This window comes from Emydura macquarii, unplaced genomic scaffold (genome assembly GCF_026122565.2).
Source record: "Emydura macquarii macquarii isolate MOO-44397 ecotype Brisbane River unplaced genomic scaffold, CSIRO-AGI_Emac_v2 contig_431, whole genome shotgun sequence".
Lineage (NCBI taxonomy): Eukaryota > Metazoa > Chordata > Testudines > Chelidae > Emydura > Emydura macquarii.
Genome location: NW_027130568.1, coordinates 15,373,555 through 15,393,596, shown reverse-complemented (window position 1 = coordinate 15,393,596; position 20,042 = coordinate 15,373,555). Strand labels below are relative to the sequence as shown.

General features: G+C 42.8%; 1 long non-coding RNA gene across 1 annotated transcript in view; it reads right to left on the bottom strand.

The window, feature by feature from the left end:
• LOC137146279 (uncharacterized) overlaps positions 1 to 20,042 on the bottom strand; it is a 155,821-nt gene that overhangs the window by 72,386 nt on the left and 63,393 nt on the right. The window contains exons 2-3 of the long non-coding RNA XR_010917898.1: positions 8,179 to 8,230; positions 6,619 to 6,678 (exon numbers count right to left, since the gene is read on the bottom strand). This is a non-coding gene — a long non-coding RNA (uncharacterized lncRNA). The remainder of the gene's footprint in view (positions 1 to 6,618; positions 6,679 to 8,178; positions 8,231 to 20,042) is intronic.

Sequence of the window (20,042 nt, the reverse complement as noted above, 5' to 3'; positions counted from 1 at the left end):
TCAGCTCTTGGGGCTTGGGCTAAGAGGCTGTTTATTTGCGGTGTAAATGATCAGGGAGGGTCCCAGAACTTGGGCTGCAGAGCAAGCCTGAATGTCTACACTGCAATTAAACAGCCCCACAAGCCTGAGTCAGCTGGCACCGGCCAACTGTGGGTGCCAACAGTGTGAAGACATCTAAGTCTGGGTAATCCACATGCCAATAGGCCAGAAGCCACTGTGGTGAATCGGATATCAATGCCTACATAGATTAACATGGACTGGCAGACAAAAAAATAGGATCTTAAGAACAAAATGCAACTACTAGGTTTAAGAATATGTAAGTTACAGTAGGTCTCCATGGTTTAAATTTACACTTTCTAACAGCTTCTTTCAGCTACTCAATATGTAAGTTACACCAGCTGGAACTCTTTACACTCACTCATTTTGGTGTGTAGGTGTAAGTAGGCCTAAGGGAGTCTAACTTACACGGTGACTCTGAATTGGGCCCAATATATTTAAATCTACGAGTTAAAAATTTCTAAATAGGTAACAGATGCATAAGTACATCTTGAGATTCCCTTGTGTTCTCCCCACACCCTGAAGAATACTTATGATTCAGAAGAACCAAAAGCTCATTTTGCATTGGATGAAGAAAGCTAGTTTTATCCCTCTGCAGTTAATCCAGTTCAGAGCGGAAATGGTTATGGCATATCATCTTAACTACAGGCACAGAAGCACAGGACAGACAGACGTTTCAACACTCTTGCCTAGGGATCCCGCCCTCAACACACATATTTGATGCTCATACATGGTCTCTTGGCTGCCTCTAGACCTGCCCATCTGTTGGGATGGCATTATGCCAGCTGACAAGGTAGCATGCCAGCTTTGCTAGCACAAATGTGCCAAATAAAGATAGGGTGTTTTAGATATAGTGACTTCAAAATGCTGCAAGTGAAGTTTCTTATGAAGAAGTTCCTAACCACCTCCTCCGCCCCAGCTCTACTGGAGATATTTTACATATGATCTCTCCTACTTGTCATCTGTATTCTAACACACACACACACACACAAACCCTGAAAATTGAACACAACGTTGATGTGTATTTGAGGTTGCCAGACAAGGCAGGTGGTATTGTAGCAGACACACTGGTAGGACCATTAAATGTCCATAGAGGTTCCAAAGCCCAAAGAAATCTTTAGGTGAGGAGTTTTTCTTCCAAATCTGCACAATTTTTGCAAAGGGCTTTTTCTTTGTTTCTTCTTCTGCTTGGCTCCACTCCTTAATATTTTAATAGTAGCTCTTATCATCAGACACAACTGAGATCTTTCAATATATATTTATTAGCTTATTAAATTGAACTGCATTTGCTGCTGTTGGAATAAGCACATACAAACCCTCAAAATCTTGCAATTCCCATCATGTCTCTACAAACCTCAGTGGAGAAGCAGTGCATGTGCACAGCATTGTCACTATAAAGACCAATTTTACCCTCAAGTAGCAAATTCTATGATTATCTTAAGAAACTTTTGTACTTTTACATCTAAAAGGGCAAGATCTTTTTTTCTTCTTGTAAACTAATTCTGGATAATTCTGCAGAAATCTTCAGGCAGACCCTACATTTTCAGAATTTATGGATTTTCCATGTTTACGAATTATATTCTCAGCTCTTAAAATTAATAACCGTGCACAGGGTGTCAAAACATATGTTAGGAACGAATTTATCCAATCCCTCCATTCCATTGTGATGCTAAGCACTGTGAAAACACTAAAATCAGGAGGTGCCACCCATTCAAAGAAGTTAAGATGGTAAAGTTTAAACACAAGTTGTGCATTTGTCCTGAAAAGAGGGTAATTAGCCAAAACCACATTTCACAGAAAAATGATAATTTGCATAAGAAATGTCCCTGAGACAAGGTTTGAACACACACACACAAAAATCAAATGGTGGAAACCAAATTTAGTTCTAAATAGAAGTAGTATAGGTTATCAACCAGTAGATTAACATTATGACCATAAGTCAGAGCCTGGGTAGCAAATGCAGACTGTAAGAACAAAATGGTGTGATCCCCTTTCAAAAGTGACCTGACTCAGAGCGCTCTGCCTGTTTCTTCTCTCAGTGTGTGTTCTGTTCACTAATTAGTACATCATTAGCATGGACCACCTTTTGTGTATTGGCATGAGTGTGTCTTTCCATTCCATGGCACTCTGGTGAATAGCATTGGTGAGGTACAGCAAAAAGAACAGTGTGAGCCTCATGCTCTTATCTCCCTGGGTCACTCAGATGGCACTCTGCTCTCGATACTGGGGCATACCTCAGCCAAGCTCTGTTAGAGCCACACAACGTTGCATGCTTTTTAACCCAAGGAGCCCAAAACGAGCAGTTGTTATCCCCCCAGGGAAATTCTGTTCTCAGTAAAGAACCATCTAGGACCTCAGATGTCTGGGCTTTTATTTCCCCTAATGTCCTAGGAAGGGAGCAAGCCCTACAATCATTCCCTGAAGTATAAGTTCAGAAAGCACATGTGCATGCACATGTAAAGCTGGGAAAGGTTTCAGGGAGTTATCATAGCCAAAATGAAGGTAACCATCTGTTGAGAGGTAATTCAGACAAGCAAACCATTCAGCCAGTGAGACTGAAGAACTCCATACCCCTCTGGTTTGAAAAGGTTCTGTCTATGGACTGAACCCAATCAGGTCTGACCCCCTAGAAAATTTTATTTGAATTACTGTCACCTTTAAATAACCTTTCACTGCACCTCCCAAAGATAACGGGTTTCATTAAACCAGCTGTCACTACACCAATTTCTCTTCAGACATCTATTTATTTTGATCTTTCAAGAGAAAAGTAAATGAAATCAGTCATTTTGGTTTAGAGGGTGTCCAGGGACATTCACTTGATTGGCATCGCACACCAGTGTGTGAGTCACCACAACACATCTGTAGAACGGAATATTTTCCCTGAAGTTTTGATGCTTTAGCATCTAAAGGAGTGTGTGTGTACATAGATTGACTTTTTTTTTTTTAAATGAACGATACTCTGTAAAATACCAGAGAGAAAAATGTCAGACATACATTGCATAGCAATCGTGGGCTAATGAAGATCCAGGTATTAAATCAATTAAGTAGTATCAAAAGCTACCTAATCATCAAGGAACAAAATTGGCACCACAATATGTAGTGAGTATGGGAAAGCCTAATTTACTAAACATACCCTGCAGTCACATAATTGCATGTAATTTTACCAGCATAATTAACTAATTTAATTACCACTTCTCAAGTGCATCAATTATTGACATTACAGAGTTTTCAGACAGCAGAATTACTGTGTGGTGCATTCAGAGAATGCAAAATGCTTTGTACGCCTATTTTCCAGTGACAGTCAACAACAGAGAGGGAATGGGAGCAGCAAAAGGGAAAAATTTAAGTGAATCACACAGAACACAGCTTGCGTGGTGGCCAGGTTTTAAAAATGAAACAGACACGAATATGTTTATGTAGCACTGAAATGTCAACGGAGAACAACTGGGCGAAGATGAAGATTCAAGAGATAAAAGCTGAACAAGAAACTAAGACAGACAGCTGCTATTTCTGAGTTTTTACAGCTACAGCTGCTCTAGCTGAAGTCAGCCCAGTAGGTGATGGATGCTGCCAAGTCAGCCAGCCACCCTGGAATCTACTTACAGAAGGCCTGATCCTGAAATGGTCTCATGAGGATACCCCCATGGGAGCAGAGGTCCATCTGCACAGACCTCCTGACAGGATCAGAGCCAAAGACAGTCCCAAGCCTTTGCATCCTGATCTGAAGTTCCACAACTTCATAAGTGTTTGCATCCTGGTTCAACCCCATCCCACATTGTAATCACAGAAACATAGATGTAAAAAGATGAAAGATGAGCACACTGTATTTATTGAAAATTTAACATTGTAGCATGGGATCATTATTTCAACACGATAAAACACTCAATATTTACACACAATATGCAAATCTTTGCATAAAACTATTTTGTTTTAGCAACAAGCTTTTCAAAGTCAAAAGAGATGTCAGCATCTGCTCCCTATGGATCCCAAGAATCAGTGTCAGTAAAAAAAACGGGCAGCGTCAGTAAAAATTATGCCCTGTGTCAGTAAATTTGTTAAGAGGGTGGTTGGAAACCCTGGGAGCTGTGGTGCGATTTTCTTTTCACATTGCCCTCTTGTACTTGACCTTTGCACAGCTGTTTCACAGTATCTGGAGATGGCTGAACTGTGAAATAGTGATTACGGGAGAGGGACATTTTAACGAGACAAAACAACCTAGAACAAGAGATGCAAGAAGGCATTTTCTCTCATGTGCCATCAGAGATTTTTAAAGCCTGTTGTGTCAAAATTGCCCATTTTTAAATCTAATTCCAACATTTAACTACCTTTTAAAATAGAAATAGAAGCTTTTAGGGAAGTTGCTATTGCAGTTCTCTTCAGCGTGTGCATGGGGATGTTAAAAAATTTAAAATAAGTAATTCAAATAAATAATATGCCTGCAAGAAACCTAAAACAAATTAGAATTAAATAAGTGCACATTAAGCATCAGATTCATCAGAAACTCTATGCAGCCTCAGTAGCATCCCTATCCAGTCGATGGGCTCACTGGTCCATTAGATCCATTTAGGCACAGCCCCCTCTTTGGGAATTAAGCACAGAGGCAGACTTTCTTCTGAAGCTTCCCATTGTACAGGAATGCAGCTGCTTCTGCCCTTTCAAGGATTTAACCTACTCCCTCTGTGCACCCAGCTAGCTTTGCTGACCACTGTGTTTAGGTATCGGACCATGGCCCTACCTCTGCCTGCCCCCTTTGGGGTGTCTTGTTTGTGGGTTCAAATTCAGGAAAGCATTCTAGCACTTGCTTAAAGTCAAGCACCTGCTTAAGTCTCACTGTCTGAGATTTAAGGACAGTGCTTTCCTGAGTCAGGGCAGAGTAAACAGCAGGCCTGTGCTCCAAAGAACACGAGGAATGTGACTGTTCCCAGGAGCACGGAAGAGTGCTCCTTGCATCTTCACCCTCCTGTAGTGCACTGTGGAGCAGTCAGGCACAATATATAGCCCATCCGAGGGAAGGATTTGTGTCTGGGGTGCAGAAGATGTAGAGAGAGTAACCTGAGCCATGCCATAAAAGCTCATGTTGATATATCATTTTTTTTAAAATGCCATCACCATATTTTTATGCTAAACAAAATGTTTCTTTCTGGTTCAACCAAATGAATAGTACTTTTTACACTGCTCACTATGCTGGTCTCTGTAGACTCACCACTTCTCTCCCCCATTACAACAACCAACCTGTGCTATGCAACTGAGGTGTGCAGTAGCATGGGAGACAGTGGGCCAGATGCACAGTTGTCATAAGTGGTGGTGAAAGGCAGAGGCCAGGAAGCTGAGTAAGTGCATGTGAGTGAATGTAAAGTGACAGGGAAGGGAGTGGAAGAGTGTCGTAGTAGCAGCAAATACAACCAACAAGAAAGTGAGAGAAGGTGTAGGATGAAGTATTGGGATTCCTTCGGAGACCTTTCCATTTGGCTTAACCAGAAGGACCTACTGAGGTGATCTGCCAATGTGTTCTTGACCCCTTGGGAGGTATGAGGCTTTGAGGTAGATCACATGTTCCATGCAGAAGTACCTCTTGGCAGAGGGCTGAGGATCTCACTCCCCTTGCTTGTTGACATTATACATTGATGCTGTATTGTCTGTCAACATTCATACTTCCTTTCCTGACATCTGGTGAAGGAGTACTTCACAGGCTAGATGGATTGCCCTGAGCTCTCTGACATTGATGTGTAATTTCAGCTCCTCTGTGGACCAGAGGCGTTGGGTCCTGAGGAAACCAATGTGGGCTTCCCACCCTAGGTCCAAGACATCCGATACCAAGGAGATCATCAGACATGGGACTGCAAAGGGAACCCCTCTTGCTACATGGGTAGAGTTTGTCCACCATGCTAATGAAGCAAGTACTCGAAGGGGGATCATAAGGATCATGTCCAGGCTATGTCTTGTCAGGGAGTAAACTGACACTAGCCAGATTTGAAGGGGTCTGAAGCGTAATCTTGCCTATTGTATCATGTAGGTACATGCTGCCAAGTGACCCAGCAGCCTGAAGCAATCCTCGTGTGGTGAGGGGGTGAGCTGTGACCTGGGTGATCAGGTTTGACATGGTTTGAAGTCTGTCTTGAGGTAGAAATGCTCTGGCCTGGGTAGAGTCAAGGACAACCCCAATGAACTCTATCCTTTGCACAGGTACTAATGCAGATTTCTATTTGTTTGCCAACAGGCCCAATTCTTGGCAGATGGCCCACAGCACCATGATACTGTGCCAGACCTGAGCTTCCGAGCGACCCTTGATGAGCCAGTTGTTGAGGTAAGGGTAAATTTGTATTCCCTGACATTTGAGGTAGGCCACGATTACTGCCATACATTTTGTGAACACTCTTGGTGCTGTTGATAGGCCAAATTGGTAGTGATTGTCTCCCACCACAAACCATAAGAACTGTCTGTGGCCATGGAAAATGGAAATATGGAAGTAGGCGTCCTTCAGGTTAAGAGCGGCATACCTGTCTCCCGGATCCAGGGAAGGGAAGGGATGATGGAGGCCAGGGAGACCATATGGAACCTTACCTTCTTCAGATATTTGTTGAGGTGACGTAGGTCCAATATGGGCTGCAGGTCCTCTTTGGCCTTTGGGATTAGAAAGTAAAGGGAGTAAAATCCTTTCCTTCTCAGATGTAGGGGAACTTCCTCTACATCCCCTACCTGTAGAGAGTTTGCACCTCCTGGACAAGAAGTTGCTCATGAGAAGGGTCCCTGAAAAGGGACAGGGATAGGGGGTGGGAAGGAGGAATCGAAATAAACTGAAAGGTGTACCCCACTGCCAGGAGTCAGAGGCAGGTCTCAGAGAGGACTGGGAGATCTAATGGGTGAGGCCATAGCTGACCAAAGTTCCGGGAACAATGAGCGACCTGGCTCAGGTCTCAGCTCATCATGATTTAACCCCCAGTGTAGACAGCGCTAGGTGGACAGAATTTCTTCCGTCCACCTAGCTGCTGCCTCTTGAAGATGTGGAGTAGCTACACTAAAAGGAAACACTCCCATACACACACTGTAGTGAGTGGTTATACTGAAGCGCTACCACAGTGCAGCTGCAGCATTGCAGAGGAATAGATCAAATGAAGGAAGAAGTGCAGAACGGATCTAATGTTGGTCCTCAGGAACATTTGTCATGAAATTCTCATGGACTAGGGATTGGCCAACTGGCTTGGAAAGAGTAAGACATGTCTCAAATGCTTTCCCATTCTGCCCCTTCTAAGTCCCCAAAGCAAGTCCCCCTCCCCCAGGCTCTTTTCTAGTTCAGATTGTTTTGGAAAAGCCCTTCTTCCAAAGCCCCACCTATACTTTTGGTAGGGCCCAGGAGCTGCAGCCACCTCTCCAGTGGGCCTTAATGGCAATCTGAACTGAAATCTCTCATTCTTCCCACTCAGGGAATTCCCCAGCAGGCTGATCATGGTTTGCAGATGCCACACCAGGCTGATCACGGTTTGCAGTCTTTAGACTTAATTACGCATTTCATAATACAAATTATACTGATTTTTCCCATTGATGTGTACATGTGCCTTGTAGATGTTTGGACATCCACTCAAGCATATCTACATGTCTATTAATGCATAGAGTGCAGTTACTGAGGGGACTAGGAAAGGGCAGCAGAGCAAGGGAGAATCAATACATGGCCCAAGAACACTCCTGTTTGTATAGGACAGAATGCCAAAGCATGAAGTGGGAAAAGAAAGTGTTGCCATGTGTGCCATCCTGCTTCTCCTAAAAGAAGTAGTGTGTGCACATGCTTCTGCCAGTTGGAGGCTTAGCTATGATCCCTAACCAGAAGACTATGCCCTTAGGGCCGTGACGGCCAATACCTCTTGCCTCCTCCTTACCTTAGCATTTTCTTTCATGCTAGATATAAATCTTGCCTGATACTGCATGAGAGCACTGCGGGACCTGTCACTGTCTTCTTCCCCCCACCATCACACCCAGGAAGCACAAGGCAGGATTTGGCCCAGAGCATATAATGGATGGTTAACAAACAGTTAGTTGGCTAACAGGGTAACAAAATGAAACCTGAGTTCTGCTTTGATGTCTTCTAAAAGAGCAGGGCTCTTGCAAATTTGACTGCTACCAACTCACCAGAATGGTGCAGCCGAGCACCTCAGGGAATAGCAGACTGCACAACACACATCTGCAACACACAGTAAACAAGAAGAAAGGGTAATATTGGGCTTGCCAGCACTGACAACATCTTTCAGCTCACCCAAGCCCCTGCAGAATGCCCAAGAAGATATGGCTAATTTTGTCAGTGGCAAAAATAAATAATCAGCTGAAGTTAATCCTTATAATATGGGGTAAATAAGAGAAAGTTGATTAAAGCTCCTTAGAGGAAGCCAAGACAAGCTCTTCCCCCCCTCCCCCCAACACACACACACTTAGATGTGATCATCCCTGGTAAGGAAAGCCGTCAAGGGTTCCAGATGTGCAATTTGAGGCAGAGACTGGACACCTATCTTTCCAATTTAAATCATCTGATTTCTCTCTATACTGTTGGGAGAGACAGGACACCACCAAGGGATGGTAGTAAAACACACATGGCTATGAGCAAAGACCATGTTATGTATCACTCCATGGGTAATACTGAAATTACGCACACCAGCTAAAGAGAAAAGTTACTATCCGACTAGAGAGACTCAAACTCTTTGCAGCAAAACCTCACATCATTCAAAACTTGCCTTTCATATTTTGTTACAAGCTCAAAACTCACACCAGGATTGTCAAAAGGGTCATGTACTTCTGAGCAAACCTGGGCTGACTTATATTTTTGCATCTCCTACCCCATCCATGTAGTCTATCAAAGGAGTTCAGACCCACCTTATAGATTCCTTTAAAAATCTGTTTGCCCAGCCTGGTTGGGAGCAGATCATTTTGGATCTGCAGATAAAAGAGGCATGGGCTCCTCCCCATCCTGTGTGGGAACCTATTCCTCTTCCACCTAAAGAGGGCAGGAGGAAGTGATAGATGGAAGCTCTGGCTGTGTGTCTACCTGCCTGGCCTAGGATCGCTCTCAATATAGCCTGCTGAATAGGTCAGAGGACAAATCCTTTTCTTTAATTACTGTCTCCCACTTCAGACCCTAAACTACAGGATGCTGTTGCTCTGTCTTTACTCTTTTTTATTCCTTGCAGTTTGTTTTAAAATGAGCTTTATTTGGCTTTGGCAGGGAAAATTGCAATAAAACCAACTTCCCCCTTCTCCCGTTCTCAAAGTATTTGCTGACTGATGTGGCCCAAGGAGAGGATCACTGTATTTTATTCCCATTCCCATTTCCTTACAAAGAAGGAAAAGAAAGAAAACAAAAACTTAGAACTCTTTCCAAAGGTGCAGGTGTGCTGTGCAGTTCTGCTAGGGGGAGGGCAATATTGGCAGGACCTTCTAACCACTGCTACACCACACAACACCTTGGCTCATAAACCTACTGCCAGTGAGACCAGCTGCAGGAGAAACTGTTAGGAAGAGTTTCATATGCTAGTCCAGACGTTTCCTTTTCACTACCAATTAACTACCCACAACCCAGAATGCTTATCAGCTACGGTCAAAGAATGCATTCCTCACAAACACATACTGTATGGCAGATAACGTCTCTGGCTGCATCAGATTTTCAAATTAAATGTGCGGGGGTAGAGGAAAAATGAGAAGAGGAGGAAATCAAGCACAGAGAAGATTTTATTTTTTCACTAATACTTTATGCTTTAACCTGAAATACAGGTGCCATTAGCAATTTGCTGTGTGCTATGCTGCATGGCTGTGGGCTTTTCAATCCATTTTGCCCCTGTGTCTCTCCTGCCTCATGGAAGGGAGCAATCAACATATAGGCCATGTCTATACTGACAACAGCAAATTTGCTGCTGCCAGATCAATCTTTCTGGATCGATTGAGTGGTCAGTGTAGACCCGCTCAATCAATCAGGACGTCGACGCTAGTAAACCACCCCCTCAAGTAGCGTAGTGCTGCGTCGATGGGAATGCTGTTCCCGTCGGCACAGCGCAGTGTAGACAGTGCACAGAAGGGAAGCACAGCAGTCGACGTGAGTTACGCAAGCTACTCTGCGTAATTTGCATAACTCCCGTCGACTGCCGCCGAATCGCCAGGTAAGTGTAGACCAGGGCATAGACTCTCTCTTAATGACGAGGTCAAAGAACAACAGCCCACAGACTACAAAGAAGATGCTCTCATTTCAGTACCTCCTGTCTCATGGCAAAGATTGTAAGGAGACCAAAAAATGGAAAGACATTGAATCTTGTAATAAATATTGCTTTAAAAACAAAAACCAAGGGGAAACAGCAGAAACTAAATCCAGTCAAGCAATAAGCTACGCTAATGTTATAAAGGGTTTGTTCAATTCCTGGTCTGATTATGGGAACCAAGTAGAAATAGAGGTAAGCAAACAATTTGCTCCGAGTCATTTATTGGATGAATTTAGCCTCTTCTGCCATTGGAAATTCTATGAGCAGATCACAGTTCCTTCAAGTTCTTTTGTAAGCATTCAACCAATTTTAGGGCAACATTTTTTAACTCTATGCAAGGCCCAATAATTTCTATTGAAAGAGTGGGAGGATAATTGTGAGTGTTGGATAATTGTGAGGGGTCACAATAGAATTATTTCTATTTTCAGAACAAATGAGCGCACAAGTACTTCTGGCACAAATAATTGCATATGCAGATTAAAAATTTGGTTCCTGAAAAGGCATGTGCATCTTTAAAATTTGCTTTCAGAGGATATTTGTGCCATCAAATCTTGATTGCAGGAACGTTCACATAAAGCGAACACAGAGGACATGGCCACGGATGATGGCAATTCATTTAAAAATTTGAATATTTGAAGAAGACTTTGCCCAGCTATAACCAGAACATTATGATGAGGTATGAACTGTAAGAAATGCAATAAAGGCTTACATTACAAGCCAGATCCTTAACTGTAAGCTGTAAATCATCATAGCTCTCTTGCCGTTAACAGCTATATTAATTGCTCCAGACCTGGTCCTTAGATTGTAAACTCTTCTGCATAGAGACCAAGATTTTTCTTATTTCTATATGGCCTGTGGCCAACGGCCGGCTCCACCCTAGTGGGTCTCACGCTCTTGCCTCTCGTAGTGGGCCAGGGCGTCTCCAGTCCCCCCGTCTTCCCCGAGGAGGGGGGTAGGGACCTGGCCCACCCGCTCCTCCGTGTCCCAGCCCAGGGGCCCTATGAGAAGCAGTTATGTGCTCCTGCACTGTATTCCCAACTGCAATCTCTTCCCCTGGACTAATTTCCCCCCTCCTTCTGGCTTCTTGAGCCCAGTACTTTCCTCCTGTCTGCTCCTCCACAGAACTCTGCACTAAGATCTGCTCCTTCACACAACTCAGCACTCCTGTACACAACTCAACACAGCACGGCACTCCTACTCCTCCAGCTCACACCCTGTCTCTCTGGAGCAGAGGGTTTTTATCAGGCACCTAGCTGGGCCTTAATTGGTCTCAGCTGCTCCCAATTGCCCTCTAGTGACCCTGGCTAGTCTACCTGGAACAGCGCCTTGAGCATTCTGGGGCTTACATACCTCCTTTCTACCACTCTCCTACTGCACTCTGCCCTTGCTATATCACAGGCCCAATGAAAATTAAGGGCATTATATAAATATTAACTATTATGATCTTCTCCCACTCTTTCAATATCATTTCTGTTTAATTCATTTTTGAACTGATAACTTATTATTGTTTTGTTGTTAAATATAGGAGCTCTGCCATGTGGTGCTATTTATTATCTTTTTTAAAATTATGTTAATATTTAACTAATTTGTTTGTATTTGCATACCATTATGTACGTGATGAAAAAAAAAATCAAGCAGAAGCTGTTAAAAACCTAATCCAGGCTCATTAATCTTTTGCCATCTTGGGACTTGCAGTGCTCTGTTCTGTATTACAGCATCAGCTTTCTAAACAGCAGTGGATTTGTAAAGCAAACTCTCCACAACACTGTCAACTAAACACTGAATTGGTTCTACTGCCTCCTCCTGCTGTTGTGATCATCTCATTTTTGTCTCTCTCCTCAGCCTCTTCTTGGAAGCACTCCAGTATCCACAGATATACACAGGTGGTTCTTAGAATCTGCAGAAGTCTGATATTAAGCTTCAAGATATGTATTTTTCGCAACCCCGGCTGTTAGTTTGCATAGCTTCCTGGGTGGCATAAGCAGCAGAAAACATAGCTCTTAGGAGCCAGAATACTGCTAGGATCCTCCTATACACTGTTTTCCCTTGAATCTTCTTTGATTTGCAAGAAATTAAGACTTAATGAATGTTTGGGAGTCAAACTCTACATCACTTCCTTGTTAGATCTGTGTTTAAGGGTCAGAAGTGGTCAAATATAGATCGTTCCAAAAATCTGTTTTTAATGTGGAAGTGTGCATTCTGGGTTTAAAGTCACTGATCTGTCAGGGCCATATCCTCTCGCTAATTTACATGTCAGCAATGGGTGTGGAAGCACCACTCAATCTGGCTGTCCACTGAGACACCCAACCCTGACGATGGTCAGGCCATGTGCAAATGTATGGTGAAGGGATCCACGCCTTCTCTGAAGGCAGGAGCCACATAGCTTCCCATCCACTGTCCTCAACCAACCCTATACGGTTCCATGACTTTTGTTGCCTACTAAGACTATTAAAGACAACAGTTACTGCAGCCCTAAAGTGTTAGAAACCCCTATGTGGTAGTAAGGACTGGGGGATCCCATCTAGACAAGGCGGTCTAGAGGCATGATCAATGGGTTGAAAGTAAAGAATTCCCAAATTTTAACCTTGGCCTTGCCCCTGACTTTGTGTGGCTTTGAGCAAGTTGCCACACCTCTATGTTCCAGACTCCCCATGTGGATATTGGAGATGATATTTATCCATCCACATCACAGGGGAGTTGTGAGAATTAAGAAGAGCCCTTTGACCATTGTGCTATAAAAGTGCTAAGGAATTTTACAATTATTTTATTTTCTGGGGCTCTTTTCTAAAAGAAGATAGAAAAAAGCAGTAACCTTTCACATGACAGGCCACCATCATCTCTCTTTGGATAAAAGACCTTTTCAGAGATGTTCACCAGGATAATGTTTTCAGACAGTGTCTGTAAGCTTCCCCTGGCAGCCGATCACTCATGTGAAGGAGGAAATATGTCCCATTCCCCAGCAGACCTTGTGGGATATGAGAGCATCTAGAAGACCACGTCAGGTGGGCTAGGTTTTTTCCCCTGAGAATGTGTACTAGTTTCCATGGCTGCAGAGTTCTGGTGGGTCCAGAGTTCATGCAAGGTCTCCACAGGGTGAACACAGATAAGACTACTTCAGAAATTGAAATCCAAGCATCCATTGCTTTGCATGTAGTACTGGTTATTGCATACTCCTGTATGTGGAATGAACCAGGTCTTCATGGCAATCAAATAAAATCCTTTTACATCAAGTTTTTTTGTTTTCTTTCATTCTCAAAAACATTTTACAGTTCAAAATATAGTTTCCTTTCTACAATTTGAAGTTGGGCACAAAGTTGATTTACAAAAAAATAAACAGACTGATGACAGCAAATGCATCCAACAAATGTGGAAAGTTACTAATTTTGAAGTCACTCTGTGTACAGAAAAAGGTACTATTGCATGCTATTCTTTCCATCTGCAGGAGGAATCACTTCAATAAAATCTGAATATGAAGGCACAGAGCAGCTCAGAAGCTTATCAGTCATAATACTGAACATTCAAAGTACATTCACCTGCAAAAATACCAGCACCACTGTCCAATATTTTTGTACATTAACATTTGATTGACATGCTGGGTCTGTTAAATGTGTAATCAGAGATTTCACTCAGTTTCATAAAATCCCAAGAAATGACATGTCATCAGTGTTGTAATGATGCTCACTCTGTAATATGGTAACACCTCTTAAACAGAGGTTTGATTACTCTACTCCTGTATAATGTATCTTTAAACAACAGCTCACTGTTGTAATGATGGTGTTGTTTCTGATATTTACGTGGCAAGGACCTGTAAACCTGCTAATACTTCCAAAAGAATGAATGAAAGAATGAACGAAGGACTTTAGCCTCTAAGTGGCTAAAATTTAGTCCGCCAGAGTAATCACTAATGAAGGGGATGAACTAACTGCTAAACAAGCACAGAGACTCAGCTAAGCATCCAGAAGTTAGGATGCTTATCTACAACTTCTATAAACATTGAAAGGCTCCTCCTGTCCCTTCCCTGCAAATACTGCATCCCCAATGGGCCGAGGCTTCTAGGTCATGTGACTGGGCCTCTATGTTCAGGTCCTCTCTACAGGGTTCAGAAGATAGTTGACTACCTTTCCCTTTCAGTGCTGCTGCTCTCTTGGCTGAGGTTGCTGGCCCAGATCCACACTTGTGTGCTGTTGAATCTGAGAATTATCTATTCCTGGCTCTATCACTGACTTTCTGTTTGACCAAGGGTAGGTCAATTCAGCCCTCTCTGTCTCTTGGTTCCCTATATTAGTCTGTCTGCTGGCTTTGTCTATTCAGACTGCAAGCTCTTTGGGCCAGGATAGTCTCTCACCATGTGTGCATGTGGCACTTAGCACAGTGGGACACAGTTGGGGTGTCTAGGTACCACCAACCACTCCACCTGGCATAATATGCGGTCTGATTTCACTATGAATTTTCATGAATCCTGCAGACCTATGGCCAACAGTAAAATCAAAGCTCATCTCTATGAGGGTATTTTACACATTACACTTGAACGGTGTCTTTGGGCTGGAAAGGGGGAAAAGAGGAGGTGTTCTTGGCCTCTTAGAGGAAAGGTGCATGCTTTGCTGCTCAAAAGCTGCTTTTAGCAACCTGTTTGCAGAGGCATTACAGTCTTGGAGCAAACTGTCAGCGGTCTCTGCTGCCCCATTGTATTCGTGTGTCATGATTACAGACACAGCCTAGACAACAAAAGGGGGAAAGAGTGACTCAGAATAGAAGACTATGTAAAATCCCTCAACCCCCTTATGGGCTGACCACGAAGCTTCCAACTCCAGGAAAAAAGAGCTCCCTTGCCAAATACTGCATCCTGGGTCTGTGGCATAGAACACTTCTACATTCTCAGACACCTGGGGCACCCTCTGTTACAGAACCTAAATACATTTTATTATGCAAAATATGATCTCTTTCTTTCCAACAACTTAACCATGATTAAAGCTGAAGTCATGATCTTTCCTCAGAAACCCTCTCCACTTCCTGCATCCAGGACATCTCCAATATCTCCCTCTCTTTCCCCACATCTGTGGTGCTGGAACTAGGGGTGCTGCCTCACCCCCCCTGGCCTGAAGTAGTAATCACAAACACCAAATACAGGGTTTCCATCATCAGCATCCCCAATATAGAAATTGTTCCAGCACCCCTGCCCACACCCGCAGATATTGTCTATATCAGTGTTTCTTAACCTGTGGGTTTAGAGGGGTCGCAAGTGCAGATCTGGTATTGGGGGTGGCAAGAAAGGCAATTGCCTGGAGCCACAGGGGCGCCATGAAACTAAGTTACATGCCTCAGCCCCGTGGGGGTGGGACTCAGGCTTCAGGGGTACAGTAGTTTGGAAAGGTTAAGAACCACTGGTATATCTTGCCACTTCTGCTTACACTATGTTCCTGTGATCCAGCTTTTTTTCCCTTTCACAGAATCATAGAGTTGGAAGGGACCTCAGGAGGTCATCTAGTCCAACCTCCTGCTCAAAACAGGATTAACCTCAGCTAAATAATCCCAGCGAGGGTTTTGTCAAGCCGCATCTTAAAAACCTCTAAAGATGGAGATTCCACCACCTCCCTAGGTAACCCGTTCCAGTGCTTCACCACCCTCCTAGTGAAAAAGATTTTCCTAATGTCCAACCTAGACCTCCCCAACTGCAACTTGAGACCGTTGCTCCTTGTTCTGTCATCTGCCACCACTGAGAACAGCCTAGCTCCATTCTCCCTGGAACCCCCTTTCAGGTAGTTAAAGGCTGCTATCAAATCCCACCTCATTCTTCTCCTCTGCAGACTAAACAAGCCTAGTTCCCTTAGCCTCTCCTCATAAGTCTTGTGCTCCAGCCCCCTAATCATTTTTGTTGCCCTCCGCTGGACTCTTTCCAACTTGTCCACATCCTTTTTGTAGTGGAGGGCCCAAAACTGGACACAATATTCTAAATGCGGCCTCACCAATGCCGAACAGAGGGGAATAATCACTTTCCGTGATCTGCTGGCAATGCTCCTACTAATGCAGCCCAATATGCTATTAGCCTTCTTGGCAACCGGGGCACACTGCTGACTCATATCCATCTTTTTATCCACTGTTACCCCCAGGTCCTTTTCTGCAGAACTGCTGCCTAGCTCGTTGGTCCCCAGTCTATAGCTGTGCATGGGATTTTTCCTTCCTAAGTGGAGGACTCTGCACTTTTCTTTGTTGAACCTCATTAGATTTCTTTTGGACCAATCCTCCAGTTTGTTTAGGTCCTTCTGTATCCTATCCCTACCTACCAGGGTATCTACCACTCCCCCTAGCTTAGTGTTATCTGCAAACTTGCTGAGGGTGCAATCTACCCCATTCTCCAGATCATTAATGAAGATGTTGAACAAAACCGGTCCCAGCACCGACCCCTGGAGCACTCTGCTTGTGACCGGCTGCCAGCTAGACATGCAGCCATTGATCACTACTCATTGAGCCCTATGCTCTAGCCAGTTCTCTATCCATTTTATAGTCCATTCATCCAACCCATACTTCTTTAACTTGCTGATAAGAATACTGTGAGAGACCGTATCAAAAGCTTTGCTAAAGTCAAGGTATATCACATCCACATGTGGAACATGCTTCCTGAGTTGTTCCACAAGGCCACTGTTCTCTCCTCTTAAATCCCCACTTATTATCCGACGCCTACAGGAAAATCACCAGCTCAGTGTTGTACCGATGCATTCTATCCATTTACCTCATTACATTAAATTCTTGTGCTATCATACTGTGAGAGACCGTATCAAAAGCTTTGCTAAAGTCAAGGTATATCACATCTACCGCTTTCCCCACATCCACAGAGCCCGTCACCTCTTCATAGAAAGCAATCAGGTTGGTTAGGCATGACTTTCCCTTGGTGAATCCATGTTGACTGTTCCTGATCACCTTCCTCTTCCAAGTGCCTTAAAATGGATTCCTTCAGGACCAGCTCCATGTATGCTACCATACTGTGCTTTAACCTTTGCTGAATAACCAAGTTATCTCATTAATACTATTCCTATCCTGCTATGCACCTCATTTAGCCACATTTGGCATTAGTAAACTCCTCAGGGTAAAGATGATGTCTCATTTGTCCCATACTGCGAGGTGCCTAGCACGTTTTTGGGAGCTGTAAAAATAACTCTTTTCTATTATATACACACAAATACCCAAAAAAGAATTCATTTACCAGAATTAGTCATTCAGGTTTGGTGTGGGTTTTAGACTAAAATCTCAATCTACAAAAAAAAAAAAAATTGCATTATATTTTAAGGGTAATATTTTCACATTTGTTTCTTCCTTTCATTTTGTTTACCACTTTGTCATTCATTTTGTCTTTCATTATGGAGATTAAAATGATTGGCATTAAAGAAAGCTCTAATCTGGGGAAATAAATTCAGACTAGTTTTTACAGTGGGAAAAGAAAAAATGTCTCTGCAATACAGCATAAAGGGCACCACTATCTTATCATCCTTTGTGTTAAGTGTGTTACTTATGCTTACCTCATCTGCGTTTAATAGGTTGCCTTCATACTCCCTCCACGGAGCCACAGATTCTCATGTTAAACAAGGGAGCTCTTGACAGCTTCTCCTTCCCCAGGGCAAGATTGCTCAACTAACAATAACTAAGATACCTTTTGACAAGTGTAGCTAAGAGCTGGTAAAGCTTAGTCAATCTCCATCAACCTGGATGGCACCTTTAGATCTGAAACTGAAAGAAACTCTCCTAGATGCCAAAATACACTTGCAATTATCATAGAAAATATAAAAAACCAGTGCAAAGGAAAAATGAATGCAAAAGCAGCAATCATAGTCATCAGTTGAAGGAAAATACTTTTTCAGCTACAATTGTGGCTGAAACCCATAAATTAGATGACTGAAGTAATAAGACACGTGAAATGGCTTTTAAGTCCACTACCAGTTCTGTGCAATAAATTTCAAATGACATCCAGGCTTTTAGTGGACGGGATGATTTATTGCTGTCTGCAGGAAGAGAGCTTTCATGGATTATCTCTAAAGTGGCAAAACTCTATTCTGAATTTTTCAAAATTAGTGCAGCTCAGTGAATGTAACTGACAAGCAAGTCCAAGAATACTTTTTTTAAAAGACTTCTTCTAACAAAGATAGCGTATGTACTTCACAATATCAGTATACTGTGATAGCTCAGGGGATTACTGTTTATCTGTTTCTAAAGAAAAGCTTGCTTTGGGTGTTTCTTCACCTTGGACCCTGTAGTCAGCTGTATTTTACTGTAGTGATTTTTAAGGTAGTGATACTTAACCTGTGACTGTGAGCAGGGGGTTGGACTAGATGACCTCCTGAGGTCCCTTCCAACTCTAATATTCTATGATTCAAGCTGTATGCAGCAATTTGACAGACAACATGAAGCTCTTGCAAAGTCTACAAATTTAAATTGATTCCTTTCATTGTACTTGGTCTCAGGTACAATGAGTGGAGTGTTGATCCCAGAAGTGTTCCCCATACAAACTGAGTCAGTAACTGACACGTTCCCTCTCCCTATAAGTATCCAGAAATGGGTTAGGAGGGAGAGAAACAAACAAAAAAAAACCCCACCCCAAAATCACCCCTTTATCTCTCCATGTAGAAGGAATAACGGGGGGGGGGGGGGGGGGAAATGTATCACAAATGGAGTCACAAAAAGCCATTACATCAGGGTGCTGTGGCATGGTCATGTGTGATGCCATGTTTATGCTATGGCATTGCATCACAGTGATAGCAGAATGTTTCACCGTGTTTATTTTGAGGCGCTCTGCAATTCTGAAGTGATGCCTAAGTTCTTCCAGTCTGAATATTACTTTTCTCTGTTAAAAACAGTTAATCGACAAATGGGCACCCAAATTTACATGCCATCATAGACAGTCAGTCGCAGTCCATGAGAAATTTTGTGTCACAAACAATATGCTCCTAAAGTACAAGGAGGAAAAATTTGGGGATAGGAGTTCTCCCTGATAAAACAATGGCTTGTCCATGACAAAAACTGACAGAAGCAACACTCCAGCAAGACCACTAATGTTGGCCACTTAGCCAACTGGGGAGTCAAGGCATGGGACATTGCCTTGTTAATTTCCATAGCAATAACTTTTAAGGTAGAAAACTTTGTATGAATTAATAAAACCTTTACATGTATAAAATACATTCTTACATTTCTCTAACACCTTTCATATAGAGTATTCCCAAAGCATTTTACAGAACAGATACAGATACCCTTACACCATTGTTTAGGGCAGAAAGTGAAAATTACGTCATGCCCAATTAAATTACAGGGGAAATTTATGCCAATAAAATTTAATTATCCAAGATGGAATTTGATGAGGACACGGTGACTAACACCTCTATTTTTATATGCAAAGAGAGCAATGTGATCTTTAATGACCACAAATGGATGTGGCCTTGATTTGACATCTCTACCAAAACAGTATTTCCCATAGAATAGTAACCACTAGTCATATGATTAGATATTAGCTCAGTACTGAGTCAGGAGGAAGAACATCACACTGACTCCTCATCCCCACTTCCTGTAGCCCCTAGTTCGTCTTTGGCAGTCTATTCAATTACTACCCAAGACCAATCTTGCCTTGTTTTTCAGATAATCTGGCAAGACCACAGGCAATGGTGAGATGGCTGCAGAAATGTTAATATAAACTTGTTTAAAAATATTTTAACCTGATTATATCCCACTTTTAAAAATTAAACTGAAAATTAATAATAGCAACAGTAATAAGAATAC